The following is a 23351-nucleotide window of genomic DNA, read 5'->3' as shown; positions in this document are numbered from 1 at the left end:
CAGCATTGTACTGAAATTCCTAACGCAAAGCAAAACGTCCATAGTACTTACCATGCTTTCTACAGGTAATTGGCTGCCTCCTCAGCTCCTGTGGGCCTCTTAAGAAAACAGAAAACACCTTATTTTTTCTTATTACTCAGTTCCCAGTATCAGTCATTCAATAAATATCTGTTTAATGCAACAAATGACTCCATCAACCAACATTCACTCTGAAGTAATTTCTACCTTAGTGTTCGTATTTCTGATATTTTCATCAGGTATGACCTGACAAACATTCTAATTTCAAAAAAGCTGGTCATGTCCTGTTTCTGAAATCCTCAAAGCCAATTATGATGTAAAATATGTTTCAGGCTCAGAGAAATAAGCATCAAGGCATGTCATATTTTCTCCATAGAGAAGCCTGGCAAAACCAAGCCCAATCCCTTTCCAGTCCAGGAACTGCAAAATTCCCAAAGAGAAAAACCAAAACGAAGAGAAGCACAAGTCCCAAATAATCTATCTGCTCCAAGTTAAGGTGAAATAAAAATCTGAGCTCCTCAAAAAAAGATGTAAACCCACTTGGAAGGTACAGCATTATCCACAACGTACCAAGGATGTCTGCCCAGAAAAGACATCTCCCTCACTGGATAACCAAGCCAACTAAAGACCTCAGCCTTTTAGAACAAATGGGTTATTCTTTGGTGGTGACATTAGAAGTGTAAATTTAGGCTGTATACTAATAAAAGAGACTGATTTATTTTCAGTCCATTTTTCGAACATTTAAATCAAGACTTCTCTCTCCTACCTCTGGGTTAAGGGCCTCCCTGTTTCCCACGCCTGCCTGTTTCAGGATTTGCCTTTGCCTCCTTCCATTAGTCAACTATTTCCCCTCCAACCAGACTGAGTCCCAACCACAACACTGACATTCACTCCTGCACTTTCTTCTAGGCCAGGCCAGAGTCCCAGTACAATTTTATTCTACATACCTCATTCTCAGAGCTCAGCCCAAGAAAGCACACATCATCGAGGACAGGGTGGAGAAAAGGTGACATGTGGGTGATCCATGAGCAGAACAGAAATAGAAAATATATGATATTTCTTCTGGGAGCTTATGATACTTGTGAGCACCCAGATTTACACTTTTACATCCTTCACTACAGTTTTATACTTTAGGTTGAAAACGTTCTGCATGTTGGATAGAAGTGGAAGAAGGGACAATCACAGGGCTATCACGTCAGCCTCAAACACACATGTGCACACACTTTGCTTGGAAATGAGAAATGTGATCAGATGATTAAAGCCTCTTTTAAAACTTGTTGGTCTCTTTCAGTGTTTTCTACTTAGGGCCTTATTATCCTAACACTATATGAGGTAAACATACCATAGAGGTTTGGAATAAACCTCTAATTTGGGGGTGATTGAGTATTCTTTTTTATATTCACTGAGGATAGAACAAAAATAAATAGGTTCATATTACAGCAAGTGGGATTTGGGTTTCTTACAAAAAGTTCCTGGTGATGAGAACTTATACAAACAACATGTTCAAGTAGAAGGGGAAGAGGGTCAGGTCCCAAGTCTGAGGAGCTGGGTTGGCTTTATCACATATTAGCTGCAATCTTATTCAAGCTACTTGACCTCTCTGTACTCAAGTGTATGATTTAAATAAGATAGTATAGGAAAAGTACTTTGCATCAACAAGTATTTTTTTAATAGTGTTATTTTCATCATATGAATCCAGCAAGATAAAAATCCCAAACCCAAATTTCTCATTATTGACACACAATTGCCCCGAACCTTCACTTTCACCAGGAAAGAACCGAGGCCTGAGATGAGGGATGTTTAGCTGTGTTTGAAGTGTTCAGAGGAGGGGACACAGGTAGCATATGTCTGCTCCATGGATAAAAGCCAAAACAGCAAGTAGATACTCACCTTTCAAACATATCATCTAGTAGAGAATGCTTGAATTCATCAGAGAAGAGATAGGAAGTGCCAGAAGTTAGGAAAAAGTCTGAGGCAGCTTGCCAAGCCAGGAACTGACTGACAGCCAGGAGAGGCTCCTGGACGTGGGGAAACAGTAAAAGAGAAATTCCAGAGCTCCGAAACAGGCTTTTATGATCTTAGCTCTGAGGGAAACCCTCTGCCCACTAGGCCTTGTGCCTGACATACATACAGAGCTGCCTAAAGACTGCACAGAGATGTTGCTCCAGAAAGAAAACCCACACAGAATCCTACAGGCATCCAAGCCTGGAGCAGCCTCAGCTGGGAGCCATTTTGATTTGAGCCTAGATACCAGGGATTTACAGACGTAGCTACAGCCATTGCGCTGCTCCAAGGCGGGAGACCAGAGGGCACGTACCTCCATGCACCCCTGCAAGGGTACTTGCCACCCTGCTATGAGCTGCTGTTGAGACTGAGATGCAAGCAGACCACACTCCCCTCAGCTTCTTGCTCATGCTGCCTGCCTGGATGGTGCCCCACCCTCTCCAGTCCCAGGTTCTAGGTGCCATTTTAAGAGTTTAATCCCAGGCTGCACCCTACCCTCAACCTGAACTCAGGCTGACAACGACGCAGCCAACACTCAGCCAAAGAGGGGCAGGCAAGCCAGGCTCCCCTATATATATCTAGGAAAATACCCAATGCCTTGCTATAGGCTGCTGTGAGACTGAGAATTTAGTGGACTGCACTCCCGACAGCTTCCTGCCCATGCTGCTCACCTGAGAGGAGTCCCACCGTCTCCAGTCACAAGTCCACACCTGGAACCATTTGGGGAGTTTAGAGATGTTGTTTGGCAACCTGGCAGTGGTGGCCACAACATTCATTGTAGTCTTGGGCCAGAGTTTCCAGTGCTTGCTCTGGAACTGGGGAAGGACCCGCACAGCCAGAATTAAGTGGCAAGTGTGGAGAGTGCCCCAGCAGTAGGCAGTGAATTAGGCTTTCTCCTGTTGCAGGATGGGAATGGGAGGAGAGTTGCTGAAGTCTAGGTTTCTCCCAGGCTGCAAGACTTGCAGCAGAGACAGCTTTGTGATCTGGAAGCAGTCTGAGTGTGTCACTGCTGGGTCCCCCAGCCTGCTCCCTTGGTCAGTTGGGGGACAGGGCCCTACCAGCTACAAGGAGCAGGAGGGAGACGGACCCCACTCCCGAGGAAATCTAATCCTTAGCACAGACTACCCCTAAGGGAAGAGACAGCACAGACCACCAAAGACCCCTTGGGTCAAAAGAAACACAAGCACCGCACCAGACACTGGAGGCAGCACCACTGTAGCCCAAAAACAGATGTGGAGAGGAATCTTCTCTCACCCCACCTTCCTCAGTGCACTGTCACAGACTCAGCAGCAACTATTCCCATCAGGGCCTAGGGAGCATGAGCTGAAATAGTCTGCTTCTCAGGCTTTTCTAGTAGCTCTACCTCCACTGAAGGCTAATGTGCACTGGGAGTGACTATTTTTTCTGCTCCTCTGTTTCCTCTGCTCCCATCTTTACCTGCTGGCTCTTACCCTTAAGCTCCATCTACTAGACTGCAGCCTGAATTACATAACCAAAGAAAATTGCATTGCTACAACAAGCCCCATCTGAGAAAGCCACTGCATGAACCATGAACCAAGAAACCTGTGCAGAGCTAGGACCCTTAAAGCACCCAGAAATGCAGCCAATCAATTACACATATATATTATAAATACCACAGCCATATACCCAAAGGAAAAAAAAGATTAAAAAATCAAGGAGCCCCATCCAAACAATAGCAAATTCAAAAAGAAGGAGAAGGAGGAGGAGGAGGAGAAGGAGAAGCAGCAGCAGCAGCAGCAGCAGCAGCAGCAGCAGCAGCAGCAGCAGCAGCAGCAGCAGCAGCAGCAGCAGCATCTGCTCTCTCAGATGAGAAGGAATCAGTGCAAGTACTGGGACAATAAAAACAGCCAGAGTGTTTTATCATCTCCAAAGGATCCCACTAGCTCCCAAGCAATGGGTCCCAACCAGAATGAAATGTCTGAAATGACAGATATAGAATTCAGAATATGGATGGCAAAGAAACTCAATGCTGAGATAAAGTTGAAATATAACACAAAGAAGACAGAAAAATAATCCAAAATTTAGAAGACACCATAGCTATATTATGAAAGAACCAAGCAGAACCTTATGGAATTGAAAATGTTGTTTCAGGAATTTTAAAACACAGAAACATTAACAACAGACTAGACCAAGGTGAAGAAAGAATTTCAGAGCTTGAAGGCTGGTCCTTTGAATTGACCCAGTCAGGTAAAACTTTGTTTAAAAATAATCAAAATATAAACAAAGCCTTCAATAACCATGGGATTATGTAAAGTGATCAAATCTATGATGTATTGGCATTCCTGAGAGAGAAGAAGAGAAAGTAAGCAACTTAGAAAACATATTTGAGGATATAATTCAGTAAAATTTCCCCAATTTTGCTAGCAAGGTTAGCATGCAGATACAAGAAATCCAGAGAACTTCTGTGAGATGTTATAGAAGATGACCATCCTCAAGGCAGATAGTCATCAGACTGTCCAAGGTCAACATGAAAGAAAAAAATCTTAAAGGCAGCTAGAGAAAAGGATAATATAGGCTCATATTACCTATAAAGGGAAACCCATCAGAACTAACAGCAGACTTCTCAGCAGAAACATTACAAGCCAGAAGAGATTGGGGGCTCATTTTTAGTATTCTTAAAGAAAAGACATGCCAGCATAGAATTTCATATCCTGCCAAACTAAGCTTCATAAACAACAAAAAAATAAAGTATTTCCCAGACAAGCAATTAGTAAGGAAATTCATCACCACCAGATTGGTCCTACAAGAGATGCTTAGGGAGTTCTAAACATGGAAATTAAAGAATGATACTTGCCACCCCAAAAGCACACACAAACATATAGCCCATTAATTCCATAAAACAACTACACAATCAAGACTACAAAGCACTAGCTAACAATACTATGACGGGGGGAAAAAACCCTCACATATCTATATTAACCTTGAACATAAATGGCCTACAAACTCCACTTAAAAGGCACAGAGTGGAAAATCGGATTTAAAAAATAAGACCCTTCCTTCCTTCCTTCCTTCCTTCCTTCCTTCCTTCCTTCCTTCCTTCCTTCCTTCCTTCCTTCCTTCTTTCCTTCCTTCCCTCCCTCCCTCCCTCCCTTTTTCTTTCTTTTTTTCTTCCCTCTGTGGCCCAGGGTGGAGTATAATCGGCTTGCTGCAGACTCCCTCCTTCCGCCTCCCGTCATTCTCCTGCCTCCAGCCCGCATTCCGGCGCGCGCCACCACCCCTGCCTGGTTTTTGTCCTTTGGCTGGAGGCGCGGTTTCGCCATGTTGGCCACGCTGGTCTCCAGCTCCTGACCTCCAGTGGTCTGCCCGCCTCGGCCTCCCGAGGTGCTGGGACTGCAGACGAGTCTCGCTCACTCGGTGCTCGGTATTGCCCAGACTGGAGTGTGGTGGCGTGGTCTTGGCTCGCTGCAGCCTCTGCCTTCCAGCCGCCTGCCCTGGCCTCCCAGGGTACTGGGATTGCAGCCTCTGCCCGGCCGCCGCCCCGTCTGGGAGGTGGGGAGCATCACTGCCTGGCCGCCCATCTTCTGGGATGTGAGGAACGCCTCTGCCCAGCCACCCCGTCTGGGAGGTGAGGAGCGCCTCTGCCCAGCCCCCACCCCATCTAGGAAGTGAGGAGCGTCTCTGCCTGGCCGCCCGTCGTCTGGGATGTGAGGAGCGCCTCTGCCCGGCTGCCACCCCGTCTAGGAAGTGAGGAGCGCCTCTGCCCGGCCGCCCCGTCTGGGAAGAAGTGAGGAGCGTCTCTGCCCGGCCGCCCCGTCTGGGAAGTAGTGAGGAGCGTCTCTGCCCGGCCGCCCCGTCTGGGAAGTGAGGAGCGCCTCTGCCCGGCCACCCTGTCTGGGAAGAAGTGAGGAGCGTCTCTGCCCGGCCGCCCCTTCTGGGAAGTGAGGAGCACCTCTGACCCACCGCCCATCATCTGGGATGTGAGGAGCACCTCTGCCTGGCCGCCCCGTCTGGGAAGTGAGGAGCGCCTCTGCCCGGCCGCCCCGTCTGGGAAGTGAGGAGCGCCTCTGCCCGGCCGCCCCATCTGGGAAGTAGTGAGGAGCGTCTCTGCCCGGCCGCCCCGTCTGGGAAGTGAGGAGCGCCTCTGCCCGGCCGCCCATCGTCTGGGATGTGAGGAGCGCCTCTGCCCGGCCGCCCCGTCTGGGAAGAAGTGAGGAGCGCCTCTGCCCAGCCGCCCCGTCTGGGAAGAAGTGAGGAGCGCCTCTGCCCGGCCGCCCGGTCTGGGAAGTGAGGAGCGCCTCTGCCCGGCCGCCCCGTCTGGGAAGTGAGGAGCGCCTCTGCCCGGCCGCCACCCCGTCTGGGAAGTGAGGAGCGCCTCTGCCCGGCCGCCCCGTCTGGGAAGTGAGGAGCACCTCTGCCCGGCCGCCCATCGTCTGGGATGTGAGGAGCGCCTCTGCCCGGCCGCCCCGTCTGGGAAGAAGTGAGGAGCGTCTCTGCCCGGCCGCCCCGTCTGGGAAGAAGTGAGGAGCGTCTCTGCCCGGCCGCCCCGTCTGGGAAGTGAGGAGCACCTCTGCCTGGCCACCCATCGTCTGGGAAGTGAGGAGCGCCTCTGCCCGGCCGCCCCATCTGGGATGTGGGGAGCGCCTCTGCCCAGCCGCCCCATCTGGGAGGTCTACCACGGAGGCCAGATGCAATGTGGGTGCTGGACGTGGTGGCTCACGCCTGTGGTCCCAGCACTCTGGGGGCCGAGGCGGGTTGATCACTTGAGGCTGGGAGTTCGAGACCAGCCTGGCCAACATGGCGAAACATGAAAAATACAACAGACAAACCAACCAACCAATTCAATGACAACAAAACAGGTCTACCCTGGAGTCATACTCTAATTTTTTCTATTTTCCTCCCTTTCTGATCCTTTATCCCACTTTCTTTTTCTTCCTCTTCCTTCTCCTTCTTCTTTGTCAAATAGAGGATTGAGTTATTATCATTGATCCATACAAAGTCCCTCTCTCATTTATTTTCTTTAATTCCCACCCCCCATTTCTATTCCCCGTCTTCCCATGTGCAACCTTCCTAATATGTTTGATATGCATCTTTTTGTTTGTATGCATTTTTAGAAAATGATTATTGTTTTGTATGCAAAAAAAATTAGTAATAAAACTGGCATGTCTTCAAAAAAAAAAAGAAAAAAATGACCCATCTTTCTACTGTCTTCAAGAGAGCTATCTCACATGTAATGACACCCATAAGCTCAAAGATGGAGAAATTTCTATCATGCAAATGGAAAACAAAAAAGAGCAGAAATCATTATTCTTGTATCAGATAAAATAGACCCTAAACCAACAAGAGTAAAAAAGGACAAAGAAGGCATTACATAATAATAAAGGGTTCAATTCAACAAGAAGACTTAACTATCCTAGATATATATGTACCCAACATTAAAGTACCCAGATTTATAAAATAATTACTTCTAGACCTAAGAAAAGACTTTGACAGCCACACAATAATAGTGGGGGACTTCAACACTTCACCAGGAGCAATGGACAGATTACTGAGCCAGAAAACTAAGAAAGAAATTTTGGACTTAAATATAAACTGGAACAATTAGACCTAATAGACAGAACGCTCTACAGAATATTCTACCCAACAACCACAGAATATACATTCTTCTCATCTGCACACAGTACATACTCTAATATTGACCAGCTGCTCACTCATAAAGTAAGTCTGAACAAATTTTTTAAAATTGTAATCATACCAATGATCTTCTTGGACCACAGTGGAATGAAAGTAGAAATCAATACCAAGAGGAACTCTCAAAGGTACATGAACACATGGAAACTAAAAAACATGCTCTTGAATTATTTGGGGGTAAAAACTAATGGCAGAAATTTTAAAAATGTTTTGAAAGAAATGAAAACAGAGACACAACATACCAAAACCCCTGGATGTGGCAAAAGCAGTGTTAAGAGGAAAGTGTATAGCACTAAATGACTACATCAAGAATATAGAAAGATTGCAAATTAACAACCTAACCTCACACCTGAAGGAATTAGAAAAGCAAGAACAAACTAAACCCAAAGCTAGCAGTAAAAAGAAATAACTAAAATCAGAGCAGAACTAAATGAAATTGAGACCAAGAAAACATACAAAGAATCAAGATTTAAAAAGTTGGTTCTTTGAAAGGATCAGCAAGATTCATAGACTGTTAGCTACATTAACAAAGAGAAAAAGAGAGACAATCTAAATAAGCACAATGATAAACAACAAAGGTGATATCACAACCAATCCCACAGAAATACAGAAGATCCTCAGTGATGACTATGAACATCTCTATGCACACAACCTAGAAAATTTAGAGGAAATGGATAAATTCCTGGAAACACACAACCACCCAAAGTTGAACCAGGAAGAAAAAGAAATTCTGAACACACGAAGTAATGAAATTGAATCAGTAATAAAAAAATCTACCAATCAATAAAAAGCCCTGGACTGTATGGATTCACAGCCTAATTCTACCACATGTTCAAAGAAGAACTGGTACCAAACCTAAAGAAACTATTCCAAAAAATCAAGGAGGAGGGATACTTCCCTAACTCATTCTATGAAACCAGTACATCCTGATACTAAAATCTGGCAAAGACACAACAAAAAAGAAAACTACAGGCCAATATCCCTGATGAACAGAGATGCAAAAATCCTCAACAAAATACTAGCAAACTGAACCCAGCAGCACATCAAGAAGTTAATTCACCACAATCAAATGGGCTTTATTCCTGGAATGCAAGGAGAGTTCAACATATGCAAATTAATAAATGTGGTTTGCCACATAAACAATTGAAAACAAAAACCATATAAACATCTCATTAGACACAGAAAAAGCCTTCAATAAAATTCAACATTCCTTCGTGATAAAAACTTTCAACAAACTAGGCACCAAAGGAACATAGTTCAAATGATAAAAGCCATTTATGACAAACCCACAGCCAACATCATACCGAATGGGCAAAAGCTGGAAGCTTTTTTTTTCCTAAGAACTGGAACCAGACAAGTCCACTCTCACTACTTCTATTCAACATAGTACTGGAAGTCCTAGCCAGAGAAATCAGGCAAGAGAAAGAAATAAAAGGCATTCAAATAGGAAAAGAGGAAGTCAAATAATCTTTCTTCACTGACAATATGATTCTATACCTAGAAAATCCTAAAGATTCCACCATAGGATTCCTAGAAATGATAAATGACTTCAGGGAAGTCTCAGGATACAAAATCAATGTACAAAAATCACATTTCTATACACCAATAATGTTCAAGCTGAGAACCAAATCAAGAATGTAATCCCATTTGCAATAGGCACACACAAAAACATCCCTAGGAATACATCTAACAAAGGAGATGAAATATCTCTATGAAGAGAACTATGAAACACTGTTGAAAGAAATTATAGATGACACAAACAAATACAAAATCATTCTATGCTCATTAATCAATATCATTAAAAATGTCCATACTGCCCAAAGCAATCTACAGATTCAATGCTATTCCTATTAAATTACCAACATCATTTTCCACAGAATTAAACAAAAGCTATTCTAAAATTCATATGGAACTTAAAAAGAGCCTGAGTTGGCAAGGCAATCCTAAGTAAAAAGAGTAAAGCTGGAGGCGTCGCACTACTTGACTTCAAGTTATACTACAGGGCTATAGTAACCAAAACAGCATAGTGCTGGCACTAAAATAGACATGTAGACCAACGAAACAGAATAGAGAACCCCAAAATAAAACCACACACCTACAACCAACTGATCTTCAACACAGTCAACAAAAATAAATAATGGTGAAAGGATACCCTATTCAATAAATTATGCTGGGGAAACTAGCTAACCATATGGAGAAGAATGAAACTGGACCCCTACCTCTCACCATATATTAAAATTAACTCAAGATGGATTGAAGACTTAAATGCAAGACCTCAAACTATAAAAATCCTAAAAGAAAACCTAGGAAATCCTTTTCTAGATATTGACCTAGGCAAAGAACTTATGATGAAGACCCCAAAAGCAAATGCAATAAAATAAAAAATAGATAAATGGGACTTAATTCAACTGAAGAGCTTCTACACAGCAAAAGAGATGATCAACAGAGTAAACAGACAACCTACAGAATGGGAGAAAATATCTGCAAACTGTGCATCTGACAGAGCATTAATATCCAGAATCTATAAGAAACTTAAATCAACAAGCAAAAAACAAACAACCCCATTAAAAAGTGGGCCAAGGACATGAACAGACACTTCTCAAAAAAGATATAAGTAGCAAAAAAACATGAAAAAATGCTCTTCATCACTAATCCTTACGGAGATACATATCAAAACCACAATATCTCATACCAGCTAGAATGGCTAATACTAAAAACTCAAAAATATTTTTAAATGGTGGATAAGAGGCAGAACTAATTTGCAGGTTTCATTTGGATGGACAGAACAGCATGTGGAGAATCATATTGTGAACTTTTGCTCCAAGAACTACCACAGGAACAGACTGCAAAAACCGAAATAATTCACAGATCCTTAGAAAGAAGCAGCTTGGTGCTGCAAACTCAGTGAGACAGCCAAAAAATTGTGAGTGCCCAAAGTGTGAGAGGGGGAAAGTCTACCTCCAAACACACATCTTCACTGGGGAACCCTAAAATCCAGATCACAGGAGAATGATTTAACCTTACCTATAGCTGAAATGAATTTAGAGAACCAAGCAAAATATAAAAGTAGACGATGGGAAGAACGCTTTAGGTACTCCTGGTCTCCAGGGAAACCCGGGTGGCCATTTCTGAGTTTATCTCTCAGGAGTCCTTGGGGAGGGCTGCCAGTGGAATTGGAGAAGGACCACAGGGAGAAGGAAACTCCCAGCTGAACTTTGTAATAATTTCCATCGAACGTGAATTTTCCTGGGAGTAGAGGGTGTGAACAGGAAGTGCAGATATAAGCACAGAAGCTGAGGCAGGTGGGGAGGGTTGAAACTGAGTCCTGAAAGCCCTGCTTGCTTCTTCAATGGGGAGACTTATAGCCTGGGGCAAGATACTCAGCCCTACTCACCAGCTGCCTGAATATAAACTCGGTGCTGTTGGTGGGGCATGGTAGGGGTGAGGCTGGCCTAGCTGGCTGCATGGGAGCTGGGTAAGGCCTGTCACTGCTGGTTTCCCCCAACTTTCCTGGTAACCTGTATGTTGCAGCAGAGGCAGACATAATCCCCCTGGGAATATAACTCCATTGGCCTGAGAACCACACTCCTATCCCCCACTGAGAGCCACAGCAAGGTGAGTCAGAGCTCAGACATACCCATCCCTGCCCCCACTTGATGGTCTTTCTCTACCTACCTCGGTAGCAGAAAACAAAAGACATAATCTCTTGGAAGCTCTATGGCCCTGCTCATTACCTGAGAAACCCAAATACTTTTTTTGTTTGTTTGCTTGTTTGTTTGTTTGTTTTTGAGATGGAGTTTCCCTCTCATTGCCCAGGAAGGAGTGCAATGGCACCATCTCGGCTCACTGCAACCTCCACCTCCTGGGTTCAAGCAATTCTCCTGCCTCAGCCTCCTGAATAGCTGGGATTACAGGCGTTCGCCACCACACCCGACTAATTTTGTATTTTTAGTAGAGACGGGGTTTCTCCATGTTGGTCAGGCTGGTCGCGAACTCCCAACCTCAGGTGATCTGCCTGCCTCGGCCTCCCAAAGTGCTGGGATTATAGGCGTGAGCCACCGTGCCCAGCCAAAACCTGAATACTTATCCAGGCAACCTCAGGGCAAAATTGTATCCCCACTATACTACTACAGCTGATGCTCTCTTGAAATCACCACTTCCTGACTGGAAGTCAACCAATTCAAGCCATTACAGCAACTCAAAAAAGAGCAACCTTGTTCCAAGAAAGGAGAAAACAATAGCTAATTCCACCGCCTATAACATCCTGGCAAACCAGAGGTCCTGAGTCTGCCCACGAGACAACTTCACTCCTAGCACAACCAGCACTTGAGAAAACCAGCATACTAAACAAAACTACAACTAAGGAGTCTACTTCACTCCCCTGCTACCTACACTGGAGCAGGTGATGGTATCCATGGCTAAGAGACCTGAAAACTGATCACATCACAGGACTCTGCAGATATTCCCTAGTACATGCCCAGAGCCTAGTAGTTATGCTGGGTGGCTAGACCCAGAAGAGCAATAACAATCACCGCAGTCCACCTCTCAGGAAGCCCCATCCCTAGGGTGAAGGGGGAGAGTACCACATCAAGGGATCAACCTATGAGAACAAAAGAATCTGAACAGCAGCCTTTGAGCCCCAGATCTTTCCTCTGACATAGTCTACCCAAATGAGAAGGAACCAGTAAAATAATTCTGGTAATATGACAAAGCAAGGTTCTTTAACATCCCCAAAAGATTACATTAGCTCACCAGCAAATCCAAACCAAGAAGAAATCTCTGAATTACCAGATAAAGGATTCAGAAGGTTGATTATTAAGCTACTCAAGGAGGCACCAAAGAAAAATGAAAACCAACTTAAAGAAACTTAAAAAATAATACAGGATATGAAAGAAAAAATGTCAAAATAAATAGATAGCATAAGGAAAAAAATTACAACTTCTGGAAATGAAAGACACACTTAGAGAAATGCAAAGTACACTGGAAAGTTTCAACAATAGAAGAAAGTACTTCAGAGCTCAAAGACAGGCTTTTGAAATAACCCAATCTGACAATGACAGAGAAAAAAGAATTTTTTAAAAATGAACAAAGCTGCCAAGAAGTTTGAGATTATGTTATACAACCGAACCTAAGAATAATTGGTGTTCCTGAGGAAGAAGAGAAATCTAAAAGTTTGGAAAACTTATTTGAGAGAATAATCAAGGAAATCTTCCCTGGCCTTGCTAGAGATCTAGACATTCAAATACAAGAAGCGCAAAGAATACCCAGGAAATACACTGCAAAAGATCATCACCTAGGTGCATAGTCATCAGGTTATCTAAAGTCAAGATGAAGGAAAGAATCTTAAGACCTGTGAGGCAAAAGCACCAGGTAACCTATAAAAGAAAACCTATCACATTAACAGCAGATTTCTCAACAGAAACCCTACAAGCAAGAAGGGATTGGGGTCCTATCTTTAGCCTCATTAAACAAAACAATTATCAGCCAAGAATTTTGTATCCAGTGAAACTAAACTTCATAAACTAAGGAAAGATAATCTTTTTCAGACAAACAAATGCTGAGAGAATTCGCCACTACCAAGCCAGCACTAAAAGAGCTGCTAAACAAAACCTCAAAATACACCAAAATAAAACCTTAAAGCATAAATCTCACAGGGCCTATCAAACAATAACACATTTAAAAAAACATATTTAGGCAACAACTAGCACAATGAATAGAATAGTACCTTACATCTCAATACTAATGTTGAATGTAAATGGCCTAAATGCTCCATTTAAAACACACAGAATGGCAGAATGGATAAGAATTCACCAACCAGGTATCTGCTGCCTTCAAGAGACTCACCTAACACATAAAGACTCACATAAACTTAAGGTAAAGGGGTGGAAAAATATATAACATGCAAGTGGACACCAAAAGCAAGCAGGGGTAGCTATTATTATATCAGACAAAACAGACCTTAAAGCAACAACAGATAAAAAAGACAAAGAGGGCCAGGCACGGTGGCTCATGCCTGTAATCCCAGTGCTTTGGGAGGCCGAGGTGGGCAGATCGTGAGGTCAGGAGATCGAGACCATCCTGGCTAACATGGTGAAACCCCATCTCTACTAAAAATACAAAACAATTAGCCAGGCGTGGTGGTGGGCACCTATAGTCCCAACTACTCGGGAGGCTGAGGCAGGAGAATGGCGTGAACCTGGGAGACAGAGCTTGCAGTGAGCCGAGATCGTGCCACTGCACTCCAGCCTGGGCAACAGAGCGAGACACTGTCTCAAAAAAAAAAAGAAAAAAAAAAGACAAAAAGGGATATTATATAATGATAAAAGAACTAGTCCAACAGGAAAATATTACAATCCTAAATATATATGCAGCTAACACTGGAGCTCCCAAATTTATAAAACAATTACTACTAGACTTAAGAAATGAGATAGATGGCAAGACAATAATAGTGGGGGACTTTAATACTCAACCGACAGCACTAGACAGGTCATCAAGACAGAAAGTCAACAAAGAAACAATGGACGTAAACTACACCCTAGAACAAATGAACTTACCAAATATTTATAGAACATTCTACCCAACAACTGCAAGATATACATTCTATTCATCAGCACATGGAATATTCTCCAAGATAGACTATATGACAGGCCACAAAACAAGTCTTAACAAATTTAAGAAAATCGAAATTATATCAAGTATTCTCCCAAACCATAGTGGAATAAAATTGGAAATCAACTCCAAAAGGACCCCTCAAGACCATGAAAATTAAGTAAGCTATTCCTGAATGATAGCTGAGTCAACAATGAAATCAAGACAGAAATTTAAAAATGCTTTGAACTGAATGGTAACAGTGACACAACCTATCAAAACCTCTGGAATATGGCAAAAGCAGTGCTAAGAGGAAAGTTCATAGCATTAAATGCCTACATCGAAAAGTCTGAAAGAACACAAATAGACAATCTAAGGTCACATCCCAAGGAACTAGAGAAACAAGAACAAACCAAACCCAAACCCAGCAGAAGAAATGAAATAACCAGGATCAGACCAGAATTAATGAAACTGAAACAAAAAAATACAAAAGATAAATGAAACAAAAAGCTGGTTCTTTGAAAAGATAAACAAAATTGATAGACCATTAGTGAGATTAACAAAGAAAAGAAGAGAGAATATCAAAATAAGCTCAATTAGAAATGAAATGGGAGATATTACAACCAATAACACAGAAATACAAAAGATCATTCAAGGCTATATAGACACCTTTACATGCACAAACTAGAAAACCTAGAAAAGATGGATAAATTCCTGGAAATATACAACCCTCCTAAATTAAACCAGGAAGAAATAGAAACTCTGAACAGATCAATAACAAGCAGCAAGATTGAGATGACAACAAAAAAATCACCAACAAAAAAAAGCCCAGGACCAGATGGATACACAGCTGAATTCTATCAGACATTCAAAGATGAATTGGTACCAATTGTATTGAAAGTACTCCAAAAAAATAGAGAAAGAAGATAAATTGTTCTATGAAGCCAGGATCACCCTAATACCAAAACCAGGAAAGGACATAACAAAAAAAGAAAACTACAAACTGATATCCCTCATGAACATAGACACAAAAATTCTCAACAAAATACTAGCTAACTGAATCTAACAGCATATCAAAAAGATAATCCACCATGATCAAGTGGGTTTCGTACCAGGGACGCAGGGATAGTTTAAAATACACAAGTCAACAAATGTGATACACCATATAAACAAAATTAAAAACAGAAATCACATGATCATCTCAATAGATGCAGAAAAAACATTTGACAAAATCCAGCAGCACTTTGTGATTAAAACCCTCAGCAAAATCAGCATAGAAGGGATGTATCTTAATGTAATAAAAGCCATCTATAATAAACCCAAAGCCAACATTATACTGAATAGTGAAAAGTTTAAACCATTCCCCCTGAGAACTGGAATAAGACAAGGTTCCCACTTTCACCACTTCTATTCAACGTAGTACTGGAAGTCCTAGCCAGAGCAATCAGACAAGAGAAATAAATAAAGGGCATCCAAATTGGTAAAGAGGAAGTCAAACTGTCACTGTTCACTGATGATATGATCATATACCTAGAAAACCCTACAAACTTATCCGAAAAGCTCCGAGATCTGATAAATAAATTGACTCAAGTTTCAGAACACAAAATCAATGTACACAAATCCATAGCACTGCTATATACCAACAGTGACCAAGTTGAGAATCAAATCAAGAACTCAAACACTTTCACAATAGCTGCAAAAATAAAATAAAATAAAATACTTAGAAATACACCTAACCAAGCAGTTGAAATAATCCTACAAGAAAAACTACAAAACACTGCTGAAGGAAATCACAGACAACACAAACAAATGGAAATACATGCCATGCTCATGGATGGTAGAATCAACATTGTGAAAATGACCATACTGCCAAAAGCAATCTATAATTCAATGCAATTCCCATCAAAATATTATACCATCATCATTCTTCACAGAACTAGAAAAACAATCCTAAAATTCATATGGAACCAAAAAAGAACCTGCAGAGCCAGTGCAAGACTAAGAAAAATAACAAATCTGGAGGTATCACATTTCCTGACTTCAAACTATACTATAAGGCTACGGTCACCAAAACACCACGGCACTGATATAAAAATAGGCACATAGACCAATGGAACAGAATAGAGAACCCAGAAATAAACCCGAATACTTACAGCCAACTGATCTTTGACAAAGCAAACACAAACATAAAGTGTGGAAAGGACACCCTATTCAACAAATGGTGCTGGGATAACTGGCAAGCCACATGTATTAGGTTGGTGCAAATGTAATTGCAGTTTTTGCCATTAAAAAGTACTGGCAAAAACCACAACTATGTTTGCACCCACTTAATAGAAGAATGGAACTAGATCCTCATCTCTCACCTTACACAAAACTCAACTCAAGACTGATCAAAGACTTAAATGTAAGACTTGAAGCCATAAAAATTCTAGAAGACAACATCAGAAAAACCCTTTTAGACACTGGTTTAGGCAAAGACTTCATGACCAGGAACCCAAAAGCAAATGCAACAAAAGCAATGATAAATAGGTGAGACTTAATTAAACTAAAAAGCTTACTCACAGCAAAAGAAATAATCAGCAGAGTAAACAGACAACCAGATATTGATCATCAAGACAGATGGGAGGCAGGACTAGATTGCAGCTCCGGACAGAGCAGCATGAGGAGGCTCACACTGTGAATTTTAGCTTCAAATTAACTGCAAGAACAAAGCATCAATCCCGAGAGGATCCACACACCCTCTGAAGGAAGCGGACTGATCCTGCAGGACCCAGGAGACACCTCAAATACTGTGAGTGCCCCAACTGCAGAAGTGAGAAAGGGAGACCCACCTCTCCCAAACCCACACCCCCACTGGAGAAACTGAAGGTCTATTTGCAGGAGAAGTTTCTGACTTTACCTGGAGCTGAGTCAATTTGGAGAGGAGAGTGAAATACAGGGGTATAGGAAGCAGCAGAAAGGCCCTGGGAGTTCACTGGGTCCCCAAGCGGGCCATTCCTGCTGGCAATACAGGGATTCATCAGGAGGGCGGCCAGAGGAACAAGAAGTAAAACTCCACAGGGACAAGGAAATCTCTAGCTGAACTTTGTAACAGTTTGAATGGGGCAAGGGACAAGAAGCCTGCTGGCCAGAACTCGGGAGAGGGCATGAATCCCATGTGCAGATTCCACAGAAGAAGAACCAACCCCTCTTCTTTTGCAGCTGGGAGGCAGGTAGCCTGGGGCAAGCTTTCAAGCCCCTCTTGCCCACTGCCTAGAAATGGACTCTGGGCTGTTGTGGGGGTGGGGGCATAGTTGGAGTGAGACTGGCCCTTCAGTTTGAGTGGGAGCTGGGTGAGGCCTGTGACTGCTGGCTTTCCCCCACTTTCCTGACAACCTGCATGACTCAGCAGCGGCAGCCATAATCCTTCTAGGTACACAGCTCCAGTGACCTGGGAATCTCACGTCCATCCCCAACAGCAGCAGCAGCAAGATCTACCCAAGGAGAGTCTGAGCTCAGACACGCCTAGCCCCGCCCCCACCTGATGGTCCTTCCCGACCCACCCTAGTAGCAGAAGACAAAAGGCATATAATCTTGGGAGTTTTAGGGCCCCGCCCACTGCAGGTCCCTCTACAACCCCCAGTGCCAGCCCGGAGCCGGGTAGACTCACTGGGTGGCTAGACCCAGAAAAGAGACAACAATCACTGCAGTTCAACTTACAGGAAGCCACATCCATAGGAAAAGGGGGAGAGTGCTACATGAAGGGAGCACCCCATGGGACAAAAAAATCTGAACAACAGCCTTCAGCCCTAGACCTTCCCTCTGACAGAGCCTACCCAAATGAGAAGAATCCAGAAATCCAACCCTGGTAATATAACAAAACAAGGCTCTTCAACACTCCGAAAAAATCACACTAGTTCACCAGCAATGGATCCAAACCAAGAAGAAATCCATGATTTACTGGAAAATAATTCAGCTTAGTTATTAAACTAATCAGGGAGGCACCAGAGAAAAAGGCAAAACCCAATGCAAGGAAATCCAAAAAAATGATACAAGAAGTGAAGGGAGAAATATTCATAGAAATAGATAGCTTAAAGAAAAAACAATAAAATTTCAGGAAACTGAACATTTTTAGAAATGTGAAATACTCTGGAAAGTCTCAGCACAGAATTGAACAAGCAGAAGAAAGGAATTCAGAGCTCAAAGAAAAGGTCTTCAAATTAACCCAATCCAACAAAGACAAAGAAAAAAGAATAAGAAAATATGAACAAAGCCTCCAAGAAGTCTGGGATTATGTTAAACAACCAAACCTAAGAATAATCGGTGTTCCTGAGGCAGAAGAGAATTCTAAAAGCTTGGAAAACATACTTGGGGGAATAATCGAGGAAAACTTCCCCAGCCTTGCTAGAGACCTAGACATTCAAATACAAGAAGCACAAAGAACACCTGGGAAATTAATCACAAAAAGATCATCACCTAGGTACATTGTCATCATGTTAACCAAAGTTAAGACAAAGGAAAATGTTAAGAGCTGTGAGACAGAAGCACCAGGTAACCTATAAAGAAAAACTATCAGATTAACAGCAGATTTCTCAGCAGAAACCTTACAAACTGGAAGGGATCGGGGCTCTATCTTTGGCCTCCTCAAACAAAACAATTATCAGCCAAGATTTTGTATCCAGCAAAATGAAGCATCATATATGAAGGAAAAATACAGTCATTTTCAGACAAACAAATGCTGAGAGAATTCATTATTACCAAGCCACCACTACAAGAACTGCTAAAAGGAGCTCTAAATCTGGAAATACATCAAAACAGAACCTCTTTAAAGCACAAATCACACAGGACCTATAAAACAAAAATACAAGTTAAAAAGCAAAAACAAAAAAACAAAAAACAAAAAAACTACACAGGCAACAAAGAGCACGATAAATGCAATGGTACCTCACATTTCAATACTAACATTGAATGTAACAGCCTAAATGCTCCACTTAAAAGATGCAGAACCACAGAATGGATAAGAATTCACCAACCAACTACCTGCTGCCTCAGGAGACTCACCCAACACAGAAGGACTCACATAAACTTAAAGTAAAGGGGTTGGAAAAAGGCATTTCATGCGAATGGACACCAAAAGTGAGCAGGGGTAACTATTCTTATATCAGACAAAACAAACTTTAAAGCAAGAGCAGTTGAAAGTGACAAAGAGGGATATTATATAATGGTAAAAGGACTTGTCCCACAGGAAAACATCACAATCTTAAACATATATGCACCTAACACTGGAGCTCCCAAATTTATAAAACAATTACTAAAAAATGAGATAGACAGCAACACAATAATAGTGGGGAACTTCAATACTCCACTGACAGCACCAGACAGGTCATCAAGACAGAAAGTCAACAAAGAAACAATGGATTTAAACTATGCCTTGGAACAAATGGACTTAACAGATATATACAGAACATTTCATCCAACAACTGCAGAATATACATTCTATTCAATAGCGCATGGAACATTCTCCAAGATAGACCATATGATAGGCCATAAAATGAGCCTCAATAAATTTAAGAAAACTGAAATTATATCAAGCACTCTCTCAGACCACAGTGGAATAAAACTGGAAATCAAATCCAAAAGGAACTTTCAAAACCATGCAAATACATGGAAATTAAATAACCTTCTCCTGAATGAGCACTGGGTCAAAAATGAAACCAAGATAGAAATTAAAAATTCTTTGAACTGCATGACAATAATGACACAATCTACAAAATCTCTGGGATACAGCAAAGGTGGTGTTAAGAGGAAAGTTCATAGTCCTAAACGCCTATATCAAAAAGACTGAAAGAGCACATACTGACATTCTAAGGTTACACCTCAAGGAACTAGAAAAACAAGAACAAATCTAACACAAACCCAGCAGAAGAAAGGAAATAACCAAGATCAGAGCAGAACTAAATGAAATTGAAACCAAAAAAAAATACAGAAGATAAATTAAACAAAAACCTGGTTCTTTGAAAAGATAAATAAAATCGATAGACCATTAGCAAGATTAACCAAGAAAAGAAGAGAGAAAATCCAAATAACCTCACTAAGAAATGAAACAGCTGACACCACTGAAATAAAAAAGATCATTCGAGGCTACTATGAATACCTTTACTCACATAAACTAGAAAATCTAGAAGAGATGGATAAATTCCTGGAAAAATACACCCTCCTAGCTTAAATTGGAAAGAATTAGATACCCTGAACAGACCAATAACAAGCTGCAAGACTGAAATGGTAATTTAAAAATTACCAACAAAGAAAAGTCCAGGACCGGAGGGATTCACAGCAGACTTCTACCAGACATTCAAAGAAGAATTGGTACCAATCCTTTTGACACTATTCCACAAGATAGAGAAAGAAGGAACCCTCCCTAATTCATTCCATGAAGCCAGCATCACCCTAATACCAAAACCAGGGAAGGATATAACAAAAAAAGAAAACTACAGGCTAATATCCTTGATGAATATAGATGCTAAAATCCTTAACAAAATACTAGCTAACCAAATCCAACAACATATCAAAAAGATAATCCACCATGATCAAGTGGGTTTCATATAAGGGATGCAGGGATGGTTTAACATATGCAAGTCAATAAATGGGATACACCACATAAGCAGAATTAAAAACAAAAATCACATGATCATCTCAATAGATGCAGTAAAAGCATTCCACAAAATCCAATATCCATTATGATTAAAACTCTCAGCAAAATCAGCATAATACAAAGGACATACCTTAATGTAACAAAAGCCATCTATGACAAACCCACAGCCAACATAATACTGAATGGGGAAAAGTTGAAAGCATTCCCTCTGAGAACTGGAACAAGACAAGGATGCCGGCTCTAACCACTCCTCTTCAACATAGTACTGGAAGTCGTAGGAAAAGCAATCAGAAAGAGAAAGAAATTTAGGGCAAATAGGTAAAGAGGAAGTCAAACTGTCACTGTTTGAGGATGATATGATTATTTACCTTGAAAACCCTAAAGACTCCTCCAGAAAGCTCCTAGAACTGATAAAAGAATTCAGCAAAGTTTCTGGATACAAGATTAATATACACAAATTGGTAGCTCTTCTATACACCAACAGTGACCAAGCAGAGAATCAAATCAAGAACTCAACCACTTTTACAATAGCTGAAAAAAAAAAAAACAACTTAGGAATATACCTAACCAAGGAGTCAAAAGACCTCTACAAGGAAAACTACAAAACACTGCTGAAACAAATCACAGACAACACAAACAAATGGATACACATCCCATGCTCATGGATGGGTAGAATCAATATTGTGAAAATGACCATACTGCCAAAAGCAATCTACAAATTCAACACGATCCCCATCAAAATACCACCACCATTCTTCACAGAATTAGAAAAAACAATTCTAAAATTCATATGGAACCAAAAAAGAGCCCACATAGCCAAAGCAAGACTAAGCAAAAAGAACAAATTTGGAGACATCACACTACCTAATTTCAAACTATACTATAAGGCCATAGTCACCAAAACAGTGTGGTACTGGTATTAAAATAGGCACATAGACCAATGGAACAGAATACAGAACCCAGAAATAAACCCAAATACTTACAGCTAACTGATCTTCGACAAAGCAAGCAAAAACATAAAGTGGGGAAAGGACACCCTTTGCAACAAATGATGCTGGAATAATTGGCTAGCCACATGTAAGAGAATGAAACTGGATCCTCATCTCTCACCTTATACAAAAGTCAACTCAAGATGAATTAAGGACTTAAACTTAAGACCTGAAACTATAAAAATTCTAGAAGATAACATTGGAAAAACCCTTCTAGACACTGGCTTAGGCAAGGATTTCATGACCAAGAACCCAAAAGCAAATGCAATAAAAACAAAGGTAAATAGATGGCACCTAATTAAACTAAAGAGCTTTGCACAGCAAAAGGAACAGTCAGCAGAGTAAACAGACAACCCACAGAGTGGGAAAAATTTTTCACAATCTATACATCTGACAAAGGACTAATCTCCAGAATCTACAATGAACTCAAACAAATCAGTAAGAAAAAAACAAGCAATCCCATCAAAAAGTGGGCTAAGGACATGAATAGATAATTCTCAAAAGAAGATATACAAATGGCCAACAAACATATGAAAAAATGCTCAACATCACTAATGATCAGGGAAATGCAAATCAAACCCACAATGCAATACCACCTTACTCCTGCAAGAATGGCCATAATAAACAAATCAAAAAACAGTAGCTGCTGGCATGGATGTGGTGATCAGGGAACATTTCTACAGGGCTGGTGGGAATGTAAGCTAGTACAGCCACTATGGAAAACAGTGTGGAGATTCTTTAAAGAACTAAAAGTAGAACTACCATTTGATCCAGGAATCCCACTACTAGGTATCTACCCAGAGGAAAAGAAGTCATTATTCCAAAAAGATACTTGCACACGCATGTTTATAGCAACACAATTCACAATTGCAAATTCGTGGAACCAACCCAAATGCCTGTCAATCAACAAGGGGATAAAGAAACTGTGGTATATACATATATATATACAGACACACACACGATGGAATACTACACCATAAAAAGGAATAAATTAACAGCATTTGCAGTGACCTGGATGAGACTGAAGACTCTTATTCTAAGTGAAATAACTTAGGAATGGAAAACCAAACATCGTATGCTCTCACTGATACATGGATACTAAGCTATGAGGACAGAAAGGCATAAGAATGACATAATGGACTTTGGGGACTTGGAGGGAAGAGTGGGAGGGGGGTGAGGGATAAAAGACTATAAATATCGTACAGTGTATACTGCTTGGGTGATGGGTGCACCAAAATCTCACAAATCACCACTAAAGAACTTACTCATGTAACCAAATACCACCTGTACCCCAATAACTTATGGAAAAATAATAATAAATTGTTTAAAAAAAACAGACAACCCACAGAGTGGGAGAAAATTTTCACAAACTATTCATCTGACAAAGGATTAACATCCAAAATCTACAAGGAACTCATACAAATCAGCAAGAAAAACAAATAATCCCATAAAAGAGTGGGCTAAGGACATGA

General features: G+C 41.5%; 1 long non-coding RNA gene across 9 annotated transcripts in view; it reads right to left on the bottom strand.

Moving 5' to 3' along the window:
- LOC129481056 (uncharacterized) overlaps positions 1–23351 on the bottom strand; it is a 238179-nt gene that overhangs the window by 96043 nt on the left and 118785 nt on the right. For 5 of the 9 annotated variants that reach the window (XR_010120369.1, XR_010120371.1, XR_010120370.1 and 2 more), the window contains one exon: positions 52–98. The exons of the other annotated variants lie outside the window; for them this stretch is intronic. This is a non-coding gene — a long non-coding RNA (uncharacterized lncRNA). The remainder of the gene's footprint in view (positions 1–51; positions 99–23351) is intronic. 9 annotated transcript variants of the gene reach the window in all.

The sequence above is a fragment of the Symphalangus syndactylus genome, chromosome 4 (assembly GCF_028878055.3).
Source record: "Symphalangus syndactylus isolate Jambi chromosome 4, NHGRI_mSymSyn1-v2.1_pri, whole genome shotgun sequence".
Lineage (NCBI taxonomy): Eukaryota > Metazoa > Chordata > Mammalia > Primates > Hylobatidae > Symphalangus > Symphalangus syndactylus.
The sequence above is the reverse complement of the archived record's forward strand: the minus strand, read 5'-3'. Positions and strand labels throughout refer to the sequence as shown.